This window comes from Chiloscyllium punctatum, chromosome 24 (genome assembly GCF_047496795.1).
Source record: "Chiloscyllium punctatum isolate Juve2018m chromosome 24, sChiPun1.3, whole genome shotgun sequence".
Classification (NCBI taxonomy): Eukaryota; Metazoa; Chordata; class Chondrichthyes; order Orectolobiformes; family Hemiscylliidae; genus Chiloscyllium; species Chiloscyllium punctatum.
The window spans coordinates 43,402,503-43,427,288 of NC_092762.1; the positions used below are offsets into that span (position 1 = coordinate 43,402,503).

General features: G+C 45.2%; 4 non-coding genes across 4 annotated transcripts; all 4 read right to left on the reverse strand.

The window, feature by feature from the left end:
• Positions 1-18,776: 18,776 nt before the first annotated feature.
• Positions 18,777-18,849, reverse strand: trnak-cuu (transfer RNA lysine (anticodon CUU)). Its single transcript has one exon. It is a non-coding gene; the product is annotated as a tRNA-Lys (tRNA).
• A 1,676-nt stretch (positions 18,850-20,525) lies between these two features.
• trnak-cuu (transfer RNA lysine (anticodon CUU)) lies at positions 20,526-20,598 on the reverse strand. The gene has a single exon. It is a non-coding gene; the product is annotated as a tRNA-Lys (tRNA).
• A 1,676-nt stretch (positions 20,599-22,274) lies between these two features.
• Positions 22,275-22,347, reverse strand: trnak-cuu (transfer RNA lysine (anticodon CUU)). The gene has a single exon. It is a non-coding gene; the product is annotated as a tRNA-Lys (tRNA).
• Positions 22,348-24,023: 1,676 nt separating this feature from the next.
• On the reverse strand, positions 24,024-24,096 carry trnak-cuu (transfer RNA lysine (anticodon CUU)). The gene has a single exon. It is a non-coding gene; the product is annotated as a tRNA-Lys (tRNA).
• Between the last annotated feature and the right edge of the window lie 690 nt (positions 24,097-24,786).

Consider the following 24,786-nt stretch of genomic DNA (forward strand, 5'->3'; position numbering starts at 1 on the left):
CAGCTGCTGGAATCCAAAATAGACAAGCAGGTGGCTGGAAAAACACAGCAAGCCAGGCATCAGGAGGTGGACAAGTCAAGGTTTTAGGGATATATACATTGACTTCTCCACTTCCTGATGCTGCCTGGCTTGCTATGTTCTTTCAGCCTCCTGCTTGTTTACATAGGTACACCTGCACCAAGGGAACATCACGATTGTAATACAGCAACAGTGAAGGAAGAGTGGTATAGTTCAATGTCAGGAGGGTTTGGCTTAGAAAAGACCATGGAGGATGTGGTATTCCTAGACAACTAAGTGATGGAAGTAACAAGTTTGAAGCCTGCTTTTGAATGAGACTCAATTAAGTAGAAAAGGTTTCTGTCGACATTGCAGGAACTCCAATCCCCTCATCCCCTTTATCTAACTCTTCTGACCAAGTCATATAAAAGCTATTGAATATTATAGTTATAAATCAATGTTTTTAAGCAAATTTCCTAACTTCTCTGCAGATTTCCTTCTTCACCATCAGATCACCCCATGGGATGTCATATAACTAGGCAGGGTGATTGTGTACCTGAATCCTGCTACCTTCCTGACTCCACTAGATTTACATTCTGGGTAGGATGACTCATGGTTGACCATGCTTCCTCCCTGACCATTCAAGGTTGGAGTTGGCCAATTGATGACAACTTAAGGAACTCATTTACATAAATGATATGGAAGAGGGCACTGTTTGTATGATCAGCAAGTTTGCAGATGACATGAAGATTGGTGGAGTAGCAGAAAGCATAGGTGACTGTCAAAGAATACAGAAGAATGTAGATAGACTGAAGAGTTGGGCGGAGAAGTGGCAGATGGAGTTCAATACAGGCAAACGTGAGATGATGCATTTTCGGAAGTCTAATTCTGGAGCGAATTATACAGTAAACCGAAGTGCCTTGGGAAAAGTTGATGAGCTGAGATCTGTGTGTGCAGGTCCATTGTACCCTGAAGGTTGCTGCACAGGTGGATAGAGTGGTCAAGAAGGCTTGTCTTCATCAGATGGGGGTATTGAGTATAAAAGCTAGCAGGTCATGTTAAAATTATACATAACATTGGTTGGGCCGCACTTAGAGTACTGTGTACAGTTCTGGTTGCCACATCACCAAAAGGATGTGGACGCTTTGGAGAGGGTGCAGAGAATGTTTACGAGGATGTTGCCTGGTATGGAAGGTGCTAGCAATGAAGAGAGGTTGAGCATGTTAGAATTGTTTTCATCAGAAAAAAGTAGATTGAGGATCGACCTGATTGAGGTCTACAAAATCATGAAGGGTATAGACAGGGTGGATAGCGATAAGCTTTTTCCCAGGATGAAAGATTCAGTGACAAGAGGTGAAAGGTTTAAGGGGGCAAACATGCGGCAAGTACTTTACACAGAGGGTGGAAGGTACTTTGAACGCATAGGCAGCAGAGGTAGTAGAGGCAGGCATAATAGATTCATTCAAGATGCATCTGGACAGAGGGATGCAAATGCTTAGGAATTGGGCGACAGGTTTAAACAATGGATTTGGATCGGCTCAGGCTTGCAGGCTGAAGGGCCTGCTCCTGGGCTGTAAATTTTCTTTGTTCTTTGTTCTTTGTTCATTTCATAAACCGACAGCATTAACCCAGCTCTCCAGGAAATTTTATAGACTCAGGGGCAGGAAAATCTTGTGAAGTACTTCCACAAGTTGGCAACCAGTGCAAATTGTTTTTCCTAATATTGGATTAGTCACTTGGGAATATTTCTACTGGCATCTGTGCTGCTCATCATGTCACACTATTTAGCATTTGACACAACCTTTGATATGCAGCTCTTCATCTAAACTATTTAGAAATACAATGAAAAGCTGAAAACCTCAATATAGATCTCAGAGTCACATTTTGCTTACTAGATTATATACAGATTATTCAAACTGTCTGCCTTCTACTCCCTCACAAATTCTCGGCTCAAGATTGTCGCCAATTCTCTTAATCCTGTTTGTTCGAATGACAGGTCCAAGTCTTTCCTGATAACTAAAGCCCCTCATCCTTTAACACAATTGGGATTAACTTCCTTTTATTGTCTCTCATGTCCCCAGCATAACATTGGTGATTTCACCAAGAGAACAAAGAAGTTTACTCCCCAGCAGAAATAACTGATCAGAACAATACAAATGCAGAACTGGTAATAGAAATGGAGCATATTCAGAAATTGCAGTTAGTTTTAGAATGAACAAAATTAACAAATGTTGAGAATATTGGGAATTGCTTGAATTGTAACACTTTATTTCCCCACTTCATGAAGTAGCAGTTCTATTGCAGAATCAGAAATCCTTCGGACACTGCCATCTTGATGCTCTGATCTAGGTCCGTAATATTATGAAGGTGTAGGTGTGTACTGTACCTTTAAGAGAATTGAAAAGCTAGCAAGGACTGACTGACAGCACAGAGAGTCCTGAACAAAGTACAAATGTAAAACTTGGTTGAAATAAATAGGTGGAGTTGTGTGCTATGGAACACAAACAAATTCAAATTTGGCCTATCAGTTTAAATTATGCCCTAGATACCAAAATCCAATCGAACTTGAATTTTACCGTTTGGGATGACATCAAACCAATGAAATGTTCTGACGATTTGGAGTGTAAAACAGGACATTTTGAACAGTTCGAGGTAAAACTGCCAAGGACACCAACAAATAGACTGTTAGCTTCAGAGCTCTCTGAAAGGTACCTGTCTGTAAGCAGTTTGTGCAGAAAAACATCAAAGCTGGCCAATAGAAAAATCTACAGAGGAAAATGTACAAAGGGGAATTGACAAAGATGACTGGTTTTGAAACGTGTTTTTTTTTGCTAAATCTTAATCAGGGTTTTATTGGACCAGTATTGTCAAGTGGGAGGTAAAAGCTAGGTTTAAGAGAAAGGAGTTACAAAGAGTTGTTGGTTTTAATATTCTCTGTTGGACTCAAAGAATAAAATTGTTAATTTTTACTTTAAGTAGTGAACTTCGGGATAGTTCTTTGCCTCTCAAAATTTAACAGGTCAAACCACACTCCAGATTTACCCAGGAAAAGAGGATGGAAATATTCCCGCCTCTAACCCCTTTCAGCAGCACTCCCCTTGACACTCAGTACACTCTTTGGTGGGAAGATCATCCCTTTACCCAGCAGCAGTGTTTAACTGGTTTTGGTATCCCTCAGTGTCACTACAGACTTACTCACCTCTCCCTGGTGAAGTGTGGCTCCCTTCCTATAGATACAAATATCCAGTAACTCTCAGGGATATGATTAATCTGATCTGCTCTCTCAGGAGTGGTTTTACAGTGATTTGCTGACTTCCATTTTCTGCACAGTATGTGCCTCGATAAATCTCATTGATTTTCCCAATGGACTCCAGCAGATGGAGTCATAGAGTCATACAGCACAGAAACTGACCTTTTGTTCCAACTTTATCGTGCCAACCAGATATCCTAAACTGAATCGGTCCCATTTGTCTGTATTTGGCCCATACCCCACTAAAACCTTCCAATCACGCACACATCCAAATGCCTTTTAAATACACCCACGTCTACCACTTTCTCTAGTTGCTTGTTCTAAGCACACACATTTGTGAAAACGTTGTCCCTCAGGTACCGTTTACTACTTTCAATTCTCACCTTAAATCTCTGCTGTCTGGTTTTTGACGCTTCAACCCTGGAGAAAAGACCTTGGCTATTCACCTTATCTATACCCCTCATGATGTTATAAACTTCGATAAGGTCACCCTGCAGCCCCTGGTGCTCCACGGAAAAAGCCCTGGCCTATCCAGTCTTCCCCTATAACTCAAATCCTCCAGTTCCAGCAACATCTTTGTCACTTTTTTCTGCACCTTTTTCAGTTTAACAACATCCTTCCTATAACAGGGCAACCAGAACTGTGCACGACATTCTAAAAGAAGCCTCATCAATGTCTTGTACAGCCACAACCTTGTATTCAATGTTTTGAGTCATCAAGGCAAGCATGCCAAACGCCTTCTTTACCATCCTGTCCACCTGCAACTCCATTGTCAAGGAATAACGTACTTGCTTGCATCCCTATGTCTTTGGGTTCGACAACACTCCCCAGGACCCTGCAGTGAATGGCCTCACCAAAATGCAATGCTTCACATTTATCTATATCAAACTCAATCTCCCACTTCTCTGCCCATTGGCCCAAGACTGCGTGACACTCTTCAACTTGGCAAGTTCTCTCTGGATCCCATGTGATCAAGCTTTATTAATGTACCAAAATCCATCAACTCCTGCTTCTCTGGATTAACTTTTACCTTCCAGATTTCTATCCGTATCTCCAGTTTGTCTGTGTCTTCCTCCAGTCAGCTACTATCCTCCCCACTGATGGCTATGTTCTACATCAGAGGTCATGGTTTGAAAATGGTAAATAAATAAGAAGCTGTGCAGAATTGTGTGTTCCGTACTCTTTCTAAAGATGATGCTCATTTTGTCAGATGAATTCCAAACGGTCCCTACAGCATTGGGCACTCGGTAATCCAACTGCATTTGCATTAAATGGGCGAATCATAGCCTCCCTGACAGGCTTCTTGGCCTCCCTTCATCTCACTTTCATCTCAGCATTACCTTTTCTATCCTGAGGAGGGCTCCTAGTAATTTCCCCTCTTCCACAGGTGCTCAGTTTCCTATTGTTCTCCCACCTCAATCCTTTCCAGTTGGTTGGAGGTAACTAGGGGAAGGTTTATGCAGGAACAGGGGTTTGTGGATCAACTGAGAATTCTCAGCCAGTGTGGCTGTCTGCCTGGACCCAGTCACACTCTGTTACTCAAAGTGTATTTTTATTGGAAAGGGGATAGAGTTTTTAAATTGCTCAAGGAGAATTAGTTGAAGAGGAGATGGTTCATGGTATGGACCAGGCTAGACCCCCGCAAAGTGTTTTAAGAAGGTAGCCGAGACCCTAACTTTTTTTTTAGGCAGATGCAAAGCGAATATTCCAGGAGTGATGCAGCTGGTCAAACCAATCAGCTTTAAAGAAACCAGCATTTATTTAAACAGTACAGATGAAACATGAATGAAATAAAACAGAATTTAGAATAACGTAATTTATTTGATAACCAAACCAACTCCATCACAACTTAATGTTCCAATCCCCGCAACATCCCATAAACAGACCCTTTGGCAAAAAGTAAATTCAAACACAGGTTCTTACAGGCAGGAGAGTTTTCAGAGTGGAAGTTGAGACAAGACCTCTGTTGAAGCATGGAAAATCTTTTCACTGTAGCTGCTTCTTTAGGTTCCCAGCAGTTTTTCAGACTCCCAACTAAAAACTAAACCAACCTAGATTAAACCTGAACTGGGAGAACTGACCACTCCCCTTTCATTGTTCAAAGTAAGCCATTTCCAGTCATATCAACACCTCTGCTTTGATCACCCCTCTTGAAAGAAAACCAATGGCAACATAACCTTGTTAAGTGTTATGAAGGTTTCCAACTCAACAATTCATTCAGTCAGTTCCAGACTCTCATGTCCCTCTGGGTGAAAAGTATGCTCCTCAAATCTCCCCTTTGCCTCCTACCTCTTACCTTTAATCTATACCCCTTGGTTATTTACCCCTCTACCCTCAAAAACGTAATGTTCCTATGCATCTTATTATGTTCCTAATCTGGCTTATCTCTATCAAGTCACTTTCAACCTTTGCTGCTCCAACATAAGCAACCCCAGTCTTTCCAATGACACATTACTCAGACTCTCCAGTCGAGGCAACATTCTGGTAAATCTCTGCACCTGGTGATCAGAACTGCACACAATACTCCATCTGTGGCCTAACTGAAATTTATACAGTTGCAATGTAACTTCCCTGATCTTGAATTCTGACATACTGCTAAGTTTAAGATATGCCTTCACAACCACCTCAGCTATGTGCTCTGTTACCTGTGGATAAGAATTCTAAAGTCTGTTTGATCTTAGCTACTTTCCAGGGCCTTGCCATTCATAATTTAATCCCTTACACTGTATGCCCTCCTCAAGGGCATTACTTTACACTTTTCCAGGGTGAAGTCCATTTGCCACTGCTTCACCCACCTGAACAGTCCATTAATATCCCCCTGCAGTTTATGACAATTTTCCTCAATATTTACCAGAGTGAGAGGGGAAAGATTCAAAAAGAATCTCAGAGGAAAATCTTTCATGCAGAGGATGGTGCATGTATGTAATGAGCTGCCAGAGGATGTGGTGGAGACAATAAAACTGCGGATGCTGGAATCCAAGGTGGACAAGCAGGAGGTTGAAAGAACACAGCAAACCAGGCAGCATCAGGAAGTCAATATTCTGGGTGTAATCCTTCTTCAGGACTGGGGGTTGGTGTAAGGGGTGCTGCAGGTAAAGGTGTGGGGGTGTGGGGGAGGGTTTTGGGTGGAGAGAGGAGAGAGGTGATTGGAGAGGCATAGGTGAACACAGGAAGGGTGTATGACCTGGTTGGTCGATGGGAGGAATGAATCCAGTTGGTAGCTGGAAGGAAGGGTCAGTCAGAGGAATGGAAGGGAGGAGGAGGGGCTGGGAAAGGAGTTGGGGGATGGGAAAGGAGGTTACTGAAATTGGAGAACTCAATGTTGAGTCCTCCGGGCTGTAGACTGCCCAGGCAAAAGATGAGGTGTTGTTCCTCCAATTTGCAGTTTGGTTCATTGTGGCAATGGTGGAGGCCAAAGATGTTCATGTTGAAAGGGGAGTGGGAAGGGGACTTAAGATGGGCAGTGACTGGGAAGTCAGGTCGGCCCCTGCGGACTCAGCTGTGTTGAACAGTCCCTCTTCAATGCCTACGCATTCCCTTAGATTGCGTTTGATCTCCCCGATGTAGAGAAGACCACATTGGGAGCACCAGATATAGTAAACTAGGTTGGAGGAGAGGCAGGTGAACATCTGTCTCACCTGGAAAGACTGTTTGGGGCCCTGGGTGGAAATGAGAGGGGTGGTGCACTGGCAGGGTTTTGCATCTTTTTATAGTTGCAGGTGAAGATACCTGGGTTTTTGGGGAGGATCGCTGGGGAGAGTGGCACAAACCAAGGATTGGTGAAGGCAGTGGTCCTTGAGGAGATCAGGGAGGGGTGGGGAGGGGAAGGTGTTCTTACTGGTGGTGTCTAGTTGGAGTTGGTGGAAGTGTTTAAGGATGATATGCTGGATGCAGAGACTGGTAGGGTGGTAGGTGAGGACAAGAGGGACTCTGTCTTTCTTGTTTTTGAGGGGTGGGAGCATTTAGAGCAGTGGATTGGGCAATGGAAGAGGTGCGGTGGAGGACTGTGTGGATGACAAAGGGGGGATAGCATGTTGTTCAAAATAGGTGGATATTTGGGATGCTTTGGAGTGGAATGTCTCCTCGCCCGAGCAGATGCAGTGGAGGCAAAGGAATTGGGGGAATGGGATGGAGTTCTTGCAGAATATGGATGGGAAGAGGTGTACTCCAGATAGTTGTGAGAGTCTGTAGGCTTATAGTAAATGTCCATCTGGAAACTGTCACCAGAGATGGAAGTGGAGAGGTCAAGAAAAGGGAGGGAGATGTCCAAGATGGACCACATGAATTTGAGGGTGGGGTGGAAGTTATGAGCAAAGTCGGTGAACTGCTCCAGTCATTGATGTAATGGAGGAAGAGTTGAGGCACAGTACTTGCATAAGTGTTGAAGAGGGACTGTTCAACATAGCTGACAAAGACGCAGGGTAGCTAGGGCCCATCCAAGTACCCATGGAGGCTGGTACAATTACAACATTTAAAAGGCATCTGGATAGGTATATGAATAGGAAGGGTTTAGAGGGATATGGGCCAAGTGCTTGCAAATGTGACTAGATTAATTTAGGATATCTAGTTAGCATGAAGGAATTGAACCGAAGGGTCTGTTTCCATACTGTACACCTCTGACTCTATGACCAGCTTCGGTGCCATCTGTAGACTTCTTGATGATACTCCTACTTTTAAGGTCGAATCATTAATCTACATCACAAACAGCAAAGTCTGTACATCAAAGAGTCTCAAATCTCCCTCTACCATCACCCTCTGCCTCCTGCCTGTCACCGGTTTTGGATCTGACATGCTACTTTGCCTTTTATTCCACAGCCTCTTACTTCCTTCTCCAGCTTGCGATGTTGAACTTTATCAACAGCCTTGATACATTCTATGCAGAGCGCATTAAATACATTAAAGGTAACATTAATGTATTCCTACTGTCACATTTAAGAGAGAGAGAAAAACAGCTGGTGGTGGTTTAACCTGAGGATCACCATGTCTCAGAAGCGTGGCAAGATTGAAAAAGAGAGACCTGCAATGATCACCACAGCCAGGGCAGAAATTGAACCCATGCTATTGGCATCATTTTGCATTGTAAACCCTGCTAAACTAGTCAGCTGAGCTAAATGCAAATTTTCATCACTCCAATTTGTTGATGCCTTCAACATGACCTGAAAAGACTTCAGCCTTTCCACCCCCTTTTCCAAAACCTATTTGTTGTATATTTCTGCTTCAGAATGTGATTGCACGTGCCTGGATCTGGTGACACACAAACCTGGGTCTGCTGGTCTAGAGAAAGAACACCACCACTACACCAGGAGAGCCAAATATGGTCTATACCAACCATATTTTACATATAATGGTCCAGGCACCATCATCGTTTTCATCCCTGCAGCATCCTGTCTTACTAGAATGGTAGACCTAGCACAGGGAACAGCACAGTAATAGACAGTCGGGAATGAGCAGCTCTGGGAATCGTCAACATTTCTCCAGTCCCCATGAAGTCTTTAGATTATAGATGGGCAATTTAGATTATAGATAGGCAATGAAACCAGATGCTGATTACCACTTATTGCCCACCCTCGGCTGAAGAATCGGTGCCAAGAGAACCACCACACATTCCTAAAAATGAAGTGCCCATAAGACCGTAAAATATAGGAGCAGACTTCTGCCATTAGGCCATTGGAATTGTTCTAGTATTTCAAGATGGCTGATACTTTCTCAGCCCTATTCTCCCTGTAACCCTTGATTCCTTTACTCATCAAGAACATATGTATCACTGTCTTAAAAGGCACTCAATGACTTGGCTTTAACAACTTTCTACAGCAGTGAATTCCACATCGTCACCAGCCTCTGGTTGAAGTAACTCCTCCTCACCTGTATTCTAAAGCATCATCCCTTCACTGTGGCCTTGGGTCTTAGCCTCTCCTACCGGTGGAAACATTTTCTCCATATACCCTCTCTCCAGGCCACTCAGGATTCTAAATATCAATGAGATCCTCCTCATCTTTCCAAACTCTATTGAATATAAACCCAGAGCCCACAATTACTCCTCATATGACAAACTCTTCATCCCCGTGATCATTCTTGTAAATTTCCTTTGGCCCTTTTCTAGACCAGCACATTCTTCCTCAGATATGGATACAAAAACTGTTCACAATATTCCAAATGTGGTCTTAACAGAGCTTCAAACAGCCTTAGCAGTACATATCTACTCATTTCTAGGCCTCTCAAATGAATGCTAACATTGTATATTTCTTCCCAAATGGCAAGTGAACCTGCAAATTAACATGAAAGGAATCCTGAATTAGGATGCTTTGTGCTTTAGATTTCTGAAGCCTTTCCCCATTTAGAAAATAGTCTACCCCTGTATACTTATGTCAAACTGCATAACCTCACAGTTCCCACTGTGTATTCCATCTGGCACTTCTTTGCCCACTCTCCTCGTCTATCCAAGTCCGTCTGCAGTCTCCCTGGTGAACCTTGTGAAGTCACAATGCAGGACAATTTTTATTTTAATCAGCAAAAGAAACAAGTACCAGACAGAAATATATGATTCCATAACCAACATATCAGATCTAAAATCTACAGGCCTGCAAAATGCACTCATGAGAAGAATGGGCAATTAAACAATTCATTGAAGGAGGAACTTCCACCAATATCTCCGTCCACAATAATGGGGACCCAACATATCATTGGAAAGATGAGACTAAAACATTCATCACAACCTTCAGCTAGAAGTGCTGAGTGGATAATCAAACCCAGCCTCCTCTGGAGGTTCCCAGCATTTCACCTGCCAGTCTTCAGCCAATTGGACGCACTCAATTCTTGTCAAAACCGGTTGGAAGCAATGGACACAGCAAGGCTATGGATCCTAAATACATTCATGCAGAATCATAAAATCATACAGTACAGAAGATGCTCTTCAGCCCACTGTTCCATTTCTTGCACATGGCCCATAGCCTACAATGTTGTGACACTTCAAGTGCTCATCAAAATACTTCATAATAGTTATGAGGTTTCTTGCATCAACTACCCACCCAGACAATAGATTGCAGACTCTGACCACCTTCTGCATGAGAACGTTTTTTTCTCAAATTCCCGTAAACCTCCTGCCTTTCACACTAAAAGTATGGCCCATGTTCTTGAATTTTCAACTACAGGCAACATGAACCTCAATTCATGCTGTTCATTTCCCTCATAATGTTATACACCTCTATCAGCTCCCGCATTCAAACTTCACTGCTCCAAGAAAACAACCCAAGCTTATCCAGTGTCTCTTCAAAGCTAAAATGCTTCATCACTAGTGAACTTCCTTTGTATCCTCTCCAGTGCAATCACATCCTTCCAACTGTGTGGTAGCTAGAATTGCATACAGCACTTCAGCTGTGGCCTAACCAAAGTTTTGTACAGCTCCAACATGACCTCCCTGCTCTTATAATCCATGCCACATCTGATAAAATTAAGTAACCAACATCTCTTTTTAGATTACCTATTAAACTGTGCTTTCAGGAATCTGTGGACAATAATCCCAAGATCTCCCTGTCCCCCGATCTTCCTTGTGGCTTCTCATTCATTGAGTCTTGTTCCTTCTTCCAAAGTGCATTGCCTCACATGTATCAGGGTTAAATTCCATCTGCCACTGATCTGCCAATTTGACCAATTTGTTTATAAATGCCTGTAACTTAACACCTTCCACCTCACTGTCAATCATCTGGCCAAACTTCCTGGAATCCACAACCTTATTGAACATTGCCCCCACATTCTCACCTACAGCATTTATGAATATCTCAAACAATAACAGACCCAGCACTTATCCACCTCCACCTTTGCACACTTCCATGTCCTGCCTAAAGATCTTATACCTATAATGATAAATTGAGAGCTTTGTCCCACCCCCAATCGTGTTTCAGTGATGGCAACAACATTGCAGCTCCTTGGGTCAATGCATACCTAGTTCATCTGTCTAACATCAAACACTCCTGGCAGTAGAGACCACACAGCCTCATCTTACTACCTTGAGACACAACACAAACTTGCTCTGACTTGGTTCCTTTTCGAAGTTATGGGCCCCAGCTGTGCTAGCCTCTTTGTTGGACACATGGAACAGTCCACTTCTGTAGTTCCACTGCCACCATTCCCCACCTTTTCCTCTGCTATATTGATGACTGTAAAAGTGCCACCTCAAGCTCCCATGAGGAGGTAGAGCAGTTCATCAACTTCATGAACACCTTCCACCCTGACCTCAAGTTCACCTGGACCAACTCAGACACCTCCTTACCCTTCCTAGACTTCTCTATCTCCATGTCCAGCAAATGACTCAACACGGACATCTACTTCAAACCCACTGACTTCCACAGCTACCTAGACTACACATCCTCCCACACCCATCCTTTAAAAACGCTATTACTTACTCCCAATTCCTCCGCCTCTGCTGTATCTGCTCCCAGGCAGAGTAATCCCACTCTAGAACATTACGGGTTCCCTCCTACTTTGGGGACTCTGAAAAGAGGTGCCCTGTTTCTGAGGGTCATTGTGCAAATTTTCATTTCTGCAGTTTGTTGATACCTTTGCAACCTGCAGCATGACCTGAAAAGACTTTAACTTTTCGACAGCTCTTTCCACAACCTATGGGTTTAACATTTGTGTTCCAGATAAACTGCTGAGTCTTATCTCAAGTGTGACATTATGTGGTACACTGTCTTCAAGTGCCATCTTTTATTCTTCTGAGTTTAAATCCACATTGACTTAGTTTTCAATCTGTTCGCACTTTCACAGTTGCCATATCTCCTGTCATTTTCCCTCAATATTGACTTTTTTGACTGAGAGGAATAACTGTTTCTTGTGCAAATGTCCCAAATCATCTTAAACAACTAAATCAGTGCCCCTCTCTCCCCCCGATCTTCTTTGCTCTAAACAAAAAGAACCTGAGCCTATCCAGTCTCTCTTCAAAACTAAAATGCTCCAACTCAGGCAACATCCTGGGGAATCTCCTTAGCATCCCCTCCAGCACAAATCACAGCCATCCAGAACTGTGGTGACTAGAATTGCACACTGGATTTTATCTGTGGCCTGTAAGATTTGCACACCTCCAACATACCTTCCCTGCACGTAAAATCTATGCCACATTTGATAAAAGGTTTCCCATATGTCTTCTAAACTATCGCATGAATCTTTCCCACCACCTTCAGGGATCAAGCAAAACAACATTTCACTGTTCCTCTGAGCTTTCTCATGTCTGGCCATTTATTGAGTGTTCCCTTGTCTTGTTCAAAAGTACATCAACTCACACATTTCAGGGTTAAATTCCATCTGTCACTGATCTGCCCTAACGACTAACCCATTTAAAGTTAATTAATTTGGTTGCTCATTTGAATTCAACTCTCTTGCTAGTGATAATGACTCATCTCAATTGAGTTTGAACCTATTCCAACATTGGTGTTGTTGTCAAGTGTATAATAAAAACCAAACACCAAGGTAGCATAATTTCATTGAGTGTAGATCAACAGAGAGATCACTTGGAAATTTGGTAAGTGAGGGTATTTTAAGGTTAATTTTAAGAGTGTTTTTTTTTTAAATCTAGCTTGGTTTACATTTAGCAAGTAATTAAAATTGCTGCTAAAGTAGTTTCAGCCTTTGTCAGGAATAAACAAACTCTGATTCATATAGACACTGTTAGCTTATTCCATTGCTTTTTTGGAGCCAATCGTAAAGAAAGCAATGCTAGTTTACCTCGACCAAATTTCAGCAGATTTTCTCATTAAATTCACAATGTCAGCAAAAAACAAAGTAGCAAATCATTGAGTGCAGCTCTATGTGCTTTGGAAATTGGTGGATAAGTGAAATTTAAGTGTTCATGGCTTTCTAAAATCTAGTCTAGTTGCATTTAATGCAAAACAATAATTCAAGTCAAACTTCTCCACATCATAGTCAGTAGCAAATTATCTCCCATATGGAAAGGCAGCTGAAGTTTGGTGATGTACTCGTTCATTGGAACAACATTCTCTTCGCAACAGTGTTGGGTCAGCTCTCCATAATTTCACCTTGGAGAAATATAAGCAGTTTTGTTAAATGCACATTTAAAGCAAGCGCAAAGACTACTCAAATCTCTGAATGCTGGTAGTCAATGAGTGAGGTAGCAAATTAGTGATTGAGGAAATTTTAAGGTTTAACTTTCAGGGTTAATTTCCAATGCAGACCACTTTGAATTCTGCATTTACCTGCAAAGTATTGTTAAAGTGAAATGGTTTTTGATTAGAGTTCAACAGAAACAAGCTCCCATTTGGAAAGGTAGTCATTTTTAAGTAATTAGGTTGGTAGTTACAAAGGGGTTTCTCTCAGCAGCAGTGCTGACTCCTCAGTAGAATTCCAGAGGTTGCATTTCTAATGCCTTGAGTTTGATAGTTCAGTGGGAGAGTAAGGTTATATTAAGGCTTAAGTATGAGTGACCTTGTGCTTACAAATTCTCATCTGACTTGAACTAATGATTTGAAAACAATTTGCTCCAATGGCCAAGTTTCTGCCTTAGACATTGAGAATCAAGTCTGTTTTAAACCAATAACCAGTTAGTAAAGTTGATGTGCTTGAGTGAATCACTCAAGAATTTGAGGATGATTGGCTTGTAATGCAGAGCAACAGCTTGGGTTCAAATCCCACACAGGCTGAGATTACTATGAAGGCCACTCCTTCACAACTGTTGCCTTCATCTGAGGTGTTGTGACCCTATTTGTTGTTACTTTATTAATACTCTCTGCAAAGGGTTTTGGGATGTTTCTGTATTATACCTTTGTTGATACTCTGTCTAATCATACTTCTCATTCTCTAAGGCTTGTGCCTTAGCAAAGATGAAATCACCTTCATTCTCAGTAAATGCTATTAACTCCTTTTGAACATTTTGATTTATGTTATACTCATAACCTTGCTCTAGTCCAATGTTTCCACTCTTATTCTGCACACTGAACATGTCTCTGCTTATATCAGAGGAGCATCACCACTGACACCTTCATCATTAACATATTCATCTTTATTCTAAAATCTTGCTAATGCACGAACTAAGACAGGAATGAAAATAATGGCTAGTCACAAAGTTCAGCCTGACACAGAATATGTGCATGGGGATTGGGTAGTCAAGGTTACTTCAAGTGTTCATTGAAAGATGTATTCCAATGGCATTGCAATTCAGTATTAATTGTAAAAATTGTTATATTTTAACTGCTGGTCAAATTGTGATCAATACTATCTCTAAGGGTGCTGAAACTGATGGAATCAGTAATCATAATTCCATTGAAAATTATGGAGACAGTGACTGGATTCTCTGTTGTTAGAGATAGGCATTGCTTGATATTTGTGTGATTTGAATATATTATCACTTACATCATAGAGTAGAAGAGTCCTACAGCATGGAGCCAGGCCCATTAGGCCAAACTGGTCCATGCTGACCAAAATGGCCATCCATGCTATTTCCCTGCACATGGCCCATTTCCTCCTAAACCTTTCCTACCCATGTAATTGTCCAAATGTCTTTTAAATATTACTAACGTACCTGTCTCAATTACTTCCACTGGCAGCTCATTCCATATGCATACCATCCTCTGTGTAAAAAAAAAAGGTTGTCCCTCAGGTTCACTTTTATTCTTTCCTCTCTAACCTCAAACTGATAGCCTGAGTGTGTTCTGTTCTGATGTGAAAGATTGCTTGTCTTTCCTGTACTTCTTGTTACTTGACCTGGACAATCTTCATGAATGTACGACATATGTGGTTCTTCTCAGATTTCAAGTTTAAAATTTGGTTTGTCTGAATGTATGTCTGATTGACCATTTTGTCTTTGAATATGATTTTGTCTCATGATTCCACTGCTGTATACACCACTAAGATGGTTAATCTCACCAAGAAAAAAAAACACATGCCAGGTTGTATCAATGAACAAGTAAATTATACATTACTTTATTAATGCAAAAAGCAGATTCATTACTCATGATAATTTAAAATATATTGTCATGTACTGCCTTCTGCTGGGCATGTTAAAGCTGATCTCTTTTTGACCATGCATTCTCACATGTTCAAGTTTCCAGAAATTTGGTCCATTCCAAATGAATTACCTTATCTCACATACGTTTGGCTTATTACATTCTGTGAGGCCTCTGTGTTGGATCAATGATAATCTTGAACTTGCTATCCTGGGAGCACTTACTTAGTTGGGAATAGCAAATTAAGATTTAAGCTTTCTTCCCATCAGCAATTCTAATTCTGCTCAGTCAAATTGTGACAGAGTAGATCCATTCTTCAACAGTAGGGTTTGAAATCTTTATAACCTTTCAAGGGCAATTTGATAGTTCTGACTCTTTGTACAGTTTCACTGTTGGACTGAAGATACATTGGTGAACTCATAGATGTATAAATACAATGTGTTCTGCAAATCATTTGAAATATTCATTTCCAGACTGTGGTCTGTTATCAGGAAGAGCCAGGCTGTGCAAATATCTGCTTCAATGTTCTGATGACCCTTTTTGACATCATTATGCAACAACCATTGATTTAGTCAAACTTGAAATCCACTTGACAATAATGAAGCAAAACTGAATAAACCCATCTACGGACAATCCCTTGGTTATTTGGAAGATTTGGTTGATATTCAAAATAGTTCTGCTGTCATATATTCAGCCTCTGACCATCTGGAGACTGAAAGCTCTGACCCATTCTAATAATGAATAAAGACATAGATTTATCCAGCACTTCATTCTTCACCCCCTTCTCTCTCTCCTTCTCTCTCTCTCTGTCTCCCTCAGACTGGAAGATCAAATTAATTGTGCTCTGTCTGTGTGCATAGGAGAAGGGGAACAAGTGTAATTTCTCCAATACTGTTGAGAGAAAAGAAACAAAACTGTAAAATGTTATTTCAGGCATTTTAAAAAGTTATTGTATGGTTCTATGTATGAAAGATGCTGGAGCCTGACTGGCTTAATGTCTTTCTTCAGAATCAACAAAGCTACAGGAGAATGATATGGGAAGACAATAAATGACACAACCTGGAGCACTGAATGGGAACACACACATTTATTGTGGGAATGAAACAGTTTGGAGATCTGGTGTGTACAAGATGTACCATTTGTGATGTATTAAATACTGGTTATTGTGGTTCTGCAACTGAATGAGGTGTGATTTAGTCAGTGATATCACAACACCTCCTTTTAACAAAGAATCTGACCTCCTTTACCAATCTGTTTCTGGCAAAATAGATCCTCCATTCATTTTAAATCTAGTTTCACTCTGTTTGCTCTTGTCAAACAGCCAGTCCCACGGGTTGGGGCACTGTCCATGTGTCTGCTGTACTTTCCAAATATAAAGCATGGGCGGGTTCACCTGCACCAAACCAAGAGACAAATTCAAAAAATCGGGATAGTTCTGAGAGTGCTCAACGCACCAGCTGCATGAATTTCTCCCCGATCCTCATTTCCCACAGCGAGGACTAAAACCCAGGGTCAGTGGAAACATAGATGTCAAGGTCATATCTTATCATTAAAATCATTGCAAAACTGAGGATTAACATGTTGTATTGTAAAAGTTAAATATCTAGTTAAAGCCTAGTTAAATATCAGATCCAATTTCAAATTTCACGTTCTGGCCTCAAAAATAATTCATGAGAAGACTTTGTACAGATATATTCCATTTTCTCAACAGCCCATGTGGACTAGCTATTTGACCATAGATGACATCTAAGCCCAAGGGTCCTGAGGCCAATTCTATACCCACCTGCAACCTCAACCGATACTAAGGAATCAGGTCAGGCTTGTGGTTGAAGGAGGGATGTTTAACCCACTTCCTTCATGGTGAAAATGTTCTTTAAGATTTTTATGACCAGAGAAGATAATCAAATTGTTTCTCGTGAAATGAGGCACAATTACAGAAACCGTTGCAGCTTTAGTTTTGGATGATTGACCAGAAAGATACTTAAGAACCTTTAGGCTCCCCACCCACCTTTATACCGGACTGGGAAGAAATGGATGGCCCCTTATTTACCACATTTATTCTGTCAAACAGTAAACATGGCGTAGGAGCGTCAGCTTTGATTTCACTTCACTCTGCACACGTATAGCTCTGTGAGATTATCAACCCAAATTCTGCAAAATCACCATTCAAAGTCAATTATTTAATGAACGAGAGTCCATATGTTTGACATTATTGAGCAATGGAGAGTTTAATGAGCTCATCACTGTATTCCATCAATGGAAGCAGATCGCGCAACTGAAGCCTAAGTTGATAAAAGAGATGAAATTGATGAAGCCGAAGAAGCTGAGAACTGCAACAATCGATTGGCGTAAAGAAAGTTTACTTACTCCAGTCCATAGCGCTCCATTCTCTTCCTGCAAAGCAACTTTTCCCATGGCTAATCCAGCGAGCCGACACATCCGTGTGATGCTGTGGGCAATTTGGCGTGGGCGAACTAGCTAACAAGTCCACCTTTCATCTTTGGTCGCTGGGAGGAACCCGGAGTAAACACACGGAGAACGTGCAAACTCCACGTTGACAGTCGCCCAAGGGTGGAATCCAATCGACTCGCCAGTATTGAGAAGAAGTGCCACCCTCAGCAACCGACAACACTCATTCACCACAGACAGGTAAATGTTCGCCGGCAATTTCTGTTAGCCCTCATCACCGTGACAACGAGTCGACTTCAAGTCTCTCCCCATCACAGCATCACCGCACCTCGTAAAACACCACAGCACGCACGCAATTCGACACCGGTCCGTCACCTTGCGCACACTTCAGCCCCTCATCATCAACCCTCCAACACCACGCACAGTCCCTACCCCCAGCATCCACTCTCCGCTCGACACAATCCACCGCACCACAAGCCGCAGACACCGACACTCCCACACGCACTGCCACGTCGCCATCAGCTCCAAACCAAGGAAGGTGTGCATGAAGGTTCCGTTTGACGTGTCTGAGTTGATTTGAAAAAAAAGCAGACCATCGATGAGAGCAGTCTCCATAAATCGAAGCTTCAGTACCTGCAAATATAATCAGGATTTCACTGCTGCCTCCCAGCGCCACGGACCCTTGTCGGATTCGAGTCTCGGGCGACTCCCAGTGTGGAGTTTGCACATTCTCCCCGTGTCTGCGTGGATTTCGTCCGACGGATCCGGTTTCCTCCCACAGTCCAAAGGAGTGCAGCGCAGGTGTTTTGGCCATGCTAAATTGCCCCTTGTTTTCAGGCATGTGCAGGTTCGGTGCAAATACAGAGTCACGAGGTGGGGGTTTAGGTGTGTGGGGGACACTCTTGGGAGAGTCGGTAGCCTGTTTCCACAGTCGAGGGATTCTATGCTAATTTCTGATTTCGCGCATTTCGAGGACCTTAAAGAGATCAATTCAAACAGAAGCCACGCGTTCCGCGAGTATGGTAGCAACTGCGACAGTTCGGAAATGCAGGCAAAACCGCCCTGTGCTTGCTTCCCACCGCGACAATGTGAAGGCCATTGAGTCTGATTTGCGAGCACTGCACTGCGCCTTCGCTGTTGTCCCGTGGCAGTGCAATTTAAAAGCGACCCGCCCGAGCAGGGACTTGAACCCTGGACCCTCAGATTAAGAGTCTGATGCTCTACCGACTGAGCTACCCGGGCTCGTGGCAGGCCGCCTGCCCGGCTACGGCTTTCCCTGCCTGGGCTGGAAAAGACGTTCGCGCTTCACACTCTCGCGCAGCCATTCTGACACAATCCACACAATTCAGTCGGAAAGACTGACAGCCCCGACTGTGCAGGGCCGATTCCAAGCCGCCGTCTCTCTTCGTCACCCCCACTCCATTGCCGCACCGTCCTCTCTCTACTGTAACAACCCTCCTCAACACACACCTCTGGCACCGTCAAAACCATCAGCAAGCTTACAACACAGCAGCGCCAAAGTAAGAACGGTGCTCATGAGACGGCTTCATCATCAACAAGAACAAAACAAGAACACAAAATGCTGGAGAAGCGCATCGGTTCTGTCGGTATTTGTGAGCGATTAGTTTTGCTTCGCCATCGATTTATGGGTCTGTTTCTGAGAAGTGAATCGAATTGGAAGAGCGTGGTAGGAGGCCCTTCGGCCCGTCCAGTCCACAGCGCTCCATTCTCTTCCGGCAAAGCAACTTTTCCCATGGCTAATCCAGCGAGCCGACACATCCGTGTGATGCTGTGGGCAATTTGGCGTGGGCGAACTAGCTAACAAGTCCACCTTTCATCTTTGGTCGCTGGGAGGAACCCGGAGTAAACACACGGAGAACGTGCAAACTCCACGTTGACAGTCGCCCAAGGGTGGAATCCAATCGACTCGCCAGTATTGAGAAGAAGTGCCACCCTCAGCAACCGACAACACTCATTCACCACAGACAGGTAAATGTTCGCCGGCAATTTCTGTTAGCCCTCATCACCGTGACAACGAGTCGACTTCAAGTCTCTCCCCATCACAGCATCACCGCACCTCGTAAAACACCACAGCACGCACGCAATTCGACACCGGTCCGTCACCTTGCGCACACTTCAGCCCCTCATCATCAACCCTCCAACACCACGCACAGTCCCTACCCCCAGCATCCACTCTCCGCTCGACACAATCCACCGCACCACAAGCCGCAGACACCGACACTCCCACACGCACTGCCACGTCGCCATCAGCTCCAAACCAAGGAAGGTGTGCATGAAGGTTCCGTTTGACGTGTCTGAGTTGATTTGAAAAAAAAGCAGACCATCGATGAGAGCAGTCTCCATAAATCGAAGCTTCAGTACCTGCAAATATAATCAGGATTTCACTGCTGCCTCCCAGCGCCACGGACCCTTGTCGGATTCGAGTCTCGGGCGACTCCCAGTGTGGAGTTTGCACATTCTCCCCGTGTCTGCGTGGATTTCGTCCGACGGATCCGGTTTCCTCCCACAGTCCAAAGGAGTGCAGCGCAGGTGTTTTGGCCATGCTAAATTGCCCCTTGTTTTCAGGCATGTGCAGGTTCGGTGCAAATACAGAGTCACGAGGTGGGGGTTTAGGTGTGTGGGGGACACTCTTGGGAGAGTCGGTAGCCTGTTTCCACAGTCGAGGGATTCTATGCTAATTTCTGATTTCGCGCATTTCGAGGACCTTAAAGAGATCAATTCAAACAGAAGCCACGCGTTCCGCGAGTATGGTAGCAACTGCGACAGTTCGGAAATGCAGGCAAAACCGCCCTGTGCTTGCTTCCCACCGCGACAATGTGAAGGCCATTGAGTCTGATTTGCGAGCACTGCACTGCGCCTTCGCTGTTGTCCCGTGGCAGTGCAATTTAAAAGCGACCCGCCCGAGCAGGGACTTGAACCCTGGACCCTCAGATTAAGAGTCTGATGCTCTACCGACTGAGCTACCCGGGCTCGTGGCAGGCCGCCTGCCCGGCTACGGCTTTCCCTGCCTGGGCTGGAAAAGACGTTCGCGCTTCACACTCTCGCGCAGCCATTCTGACACAATCCACACAATTCAGTCGGAAAGACTGACAGCCCCGACTGTGCAGGGCCGATTCCAAGCCGCCGTCTCTCTTCGTCACCCCCACTCCATTGCCGCACCGTCCTCTCTCTACTGTAACAACCCTCCTCAACACACACCTCTGGCACCGTCAAAACCATCAGCAAGCTTACAACACAGCAGCGCCAAAGTAAGAACGGTGCTCATGAGACGGCTTCATCATCAACAAGAACAAAACAAGAACACAAAATGCTGGAGAAGCGCATCGGTTCTGTCGGTATTTGTGAGCGATTAGTTTTGCTTCGCCATCGATTTATGGGTCTGTTTCTGAGAAGTGAATCGAATTGGAAGAGCGTGGTAGGAGGCCCTTCGGCCCGTCCAGTCCACAGCGCTCCATTCTCTTCCGGCAAAGCAACTTTTCCCATGGCTAATCCAGCGAGCCGACACATCCGTGTGATGCTGTGGGCAATTTGGCGTGGGCGAACTAGCTAACAAGTCCACCTTTCATCTTTGGTCGCTGGGAGGAACCCGGAGTAAACACACGGAGAACGTGCAAACTCCACGTTGACAGTCGCCCAAGGGTGGAATCCAATCGACTCGCCAGTATTGAGAAGAAGTGCCACCCTCAGCAACCGACAACACTCATTCACCACAGACAGGTAAATGTTCGCCGGCAATTTCTGTTAGCCCTCATCACCGTGACAACGAGTCGACTTCAAGTCTCTCCCCATCACAGCATCACCGCACCTCGTAAAACACCACAGCACGCACGCAATTCGACACCGGTCCGTCACCTTGCGCACACTTCAGCCCCTCATCATCAACCCTCCAACACCACGCACAGTCCCTACCCCCAGCATCCACTCTCCGCTCGACACAATCCACCGCACCACAAGCCGCAGACACCGACACTCCCACACGCACTGCCACGTCGCCATCAGCTCCAAACCAAGGAAGGTGTGCATGAAGGTTCCGTTTGACGTGTCTGAGTTGATTTGAAAAAAAAGCAGACCATCGATGAGAGCAGTCTCCATAAATCGAAGCTTCAGTACCTGCAAATATAATCAGGATTTCACTGCTGCCTCCCAGCGCCACGGACCCTTGTCGGATTCGAGTCTCGGGCGACTCCCAGTGTGGAGTTTGCACATTCTCCCCGTGTCTGCGTGGATTTCGTCCGACGGATCCGGTTTCCTCCCACAGTCCAAAGGAGTGCAGCGCAGGTGTTTTGGCCATGCTAAATTGCCCCTTGTTTTCAGGCATGTGCAGGTTCGGTGCAAATACAGAGTCACGAGGTGGGGGTTTAGGTGTGTGGGGGACACTCTTGGGAGAGTCGGTAGCCTGTTTCCACAGTCGAGGGATTCTATGCTAATTTCTGATTTCGCGCATTTCGAGGACCTTAAAGAGATCAATTCAAACAGAAGCCACGCGTTCCGCGAGTATGGTAGCAACTGCGACAGTTCGGAAATGCAGGCAAAACCGCCCTGTGCTTGCTTCCCACCGCGACAATGTGAAGGCCATTGAGTCTGATTTGCGAGCACTGCACTGCGCCTTCGCTGTTGTCCCGTGGCAGTGCAATTTAAAAGCGACCCGCCCGAGCAGGGACTTGAACCCTGGACCCTCAGATTAAGAGTCTGATGCTCTACCGACTGAGCTACCCGGGCTCGTGGCAGGCCGCCTGCCCGGCTACGGCTTTCCCTGCCTGGGCTGGAAAAGACGTTCGCGCTTCACACTCTCGCGCAGCCATTCTGACACAATCCACACAATTCAGTCGGAAAGACTGACAGCCCCGACTGTGCAGGGCCGATTCCAAGCCGCCGTCTCTCTTCGTCACCCCCACTCCATTGCCGCACCGTCCTCTCTCTACTGTAACAACCCTCCTCAACACACACCTCTGGCACCGTCAAAACCATCAGCAAGCTTACAACACAGCAGCGCCAAAGTAAGAACGGTGCTCATGAGACGGCTTCATCATCAACAAGAACAAAACAAGAACACAAAATGCTGGAGAAGCGCATCGGTTCTGTCGGTATTTGTGAGCGATTAGTTTTGCTTCGCCATCGATTTATGGGTCTGTTTCTGAGAAGTGAATCGAATTGGAAGAGCGTGGTAGGAGGCCCTTCGGCCCGTCCAGTCCACAGCGCTCCATTCTCTTCCGGCAAAGCAACTTTTCCCATGGCTAATCCAGCGAGCCGACACATCCGTGTGATGCTGTGGGCAATTTGGCGTGGGCGAACTAGCTAACAAGTCCACCTTTCATCTTTGGTCGCTGGGAGGAACCCGGAGTAAACACACGGAGAACGTGCAAACTCCACGTTGACAGTCGCCCAAGGGTGGAATCCAATCGACTCGCCAGTATTGAGAAGAAGTGCCACCCTCAGCAACCGACAACACTCATTCACCACAGACAGGTAAATGTTCGCCGGCAATTTCTGTTAGCCCTCATCACCGTGACAACGAGTCGACTTCAAGTCTCTCCCCATCACAGCATCACCGCACCTCGTAAAACACCACAGCACGCACGCAATTCGACACCGGTCCGTCACCTTGCGCACACTTCAGCCCCTCATCATCAACCCTCCAACACCACGCACAGTCCCTACCCCCAGCATCCACTCTCCGCTCGACACAATCCACCGCACCACAAGCCGCAGACACCGACACTCCCACACGCACTGCCACGTCGCCATCAGCTCCAAACCAAGGAAGGTGTGCATGAAGGTTCCGTTTGACGTGTCTGAGTTGATTTGAAAAAAAAGCAGACCATCGATGAGAGCAGTCTCCATAAATCGAAGCTTCAGTACCTGCAAATATAATCAGGATTTCACTGCTGCCTCCCAGCGCCACGGACCCTTGTCGGATTCGAGTCTCGGGCGACTCCCTGTGTGGAGTTTGCACATTCTCCCCGTGTCTGCGTGGATTTCGTCCGACGGATCCGGTTTCCTCCCACAGTCCAAAGGAGTGCAGCGCAGGTGTTTTGGCCATGCTAAATTGCCCCTTGTTTTCAGGCATGTGCAGGTTCGGTGCAAATACAGAGTCACGAGGTGGGGGTTTAGGTGTGTGGGGGACACTCTTGGGAGAGTCGGTAGCCTGTTTCCACAGTCGAGGGATTCTATGCTAATTTCTGATTTCGCGCATTTCGAGGACCTTAAAGAGATCAATTCAAACAGAAGCCACGCGTTCCGCGAGTATGGTAGCAACTGCGACAGTTCGGAAATGCAGGCAAAACCGCCCTGTGCTTGCTTCCCACCGCGACAATGTGAAGGCCATTGAGTCTGATTTGCGAGCACTGCACTGCGCCTTCGCTGTTGTCCCGTGGCAGTGCAATTTAAAAGCGACCCGCCCGAGCAGGGACTTGAACCCTGGACCCTCAGATTAAGAGTCTGATGCTCTACCGACTGAGCTACCCGGGCTCGTGGCAGGCCGCCTGCCCGGCTACGGCTTTCCCTGCCTGGGCTGGAAAAGACGTTCGCGCTTCACACTCTCGCGCAGCCATTCTGACACAATCCACACAATTCAGTCGGAAAGACTGACAGCCCCGACTGTGCGGGGCCGATTCCAAGCCGCCGTCTCTCTTCGTCACCCCCACTCCATTGCCGCACCGTCCTCTCTCTACTGTAACAACCCTCCTCAACACACACCTCTGGCACCGTCAAAACCATCAGCAAGCTTACAACACAGCAGCGCCAAAGTAAGAACGGTGCTCATGAGACGGCTTCATCATCAACAAGAACAAAACAAGAACACAAAATGCTGGAGAAGCGCATCGGTTCTGTCGGTATTTGTGAGCGATTAGTTTTGCTTCGCCATCGATTTATGGGTCTGTTTCTGAGAAGTGAATCGAATTGGAAGAGCGTGGCAGGAGGCCCTTCGGCCCGTCCAGTCCACAGCGCTCCATTCTCTTCCTGCAAAGCAACTTTTCCCATGGCTAATCCAGCGAGCCGACACATCCGTGTGATGCTGTGGGCAATTTGGCGTGGGCGAACTAGCTAACAAGTCCACCTTTCATCTTTGGTCGCTGGGAGGAACCCGGAGTAAACACACGGAGAACGTGCAAACTCCACGTTGACAGTCGCCCAAGGGTGGAATCCAATCGACTCGCC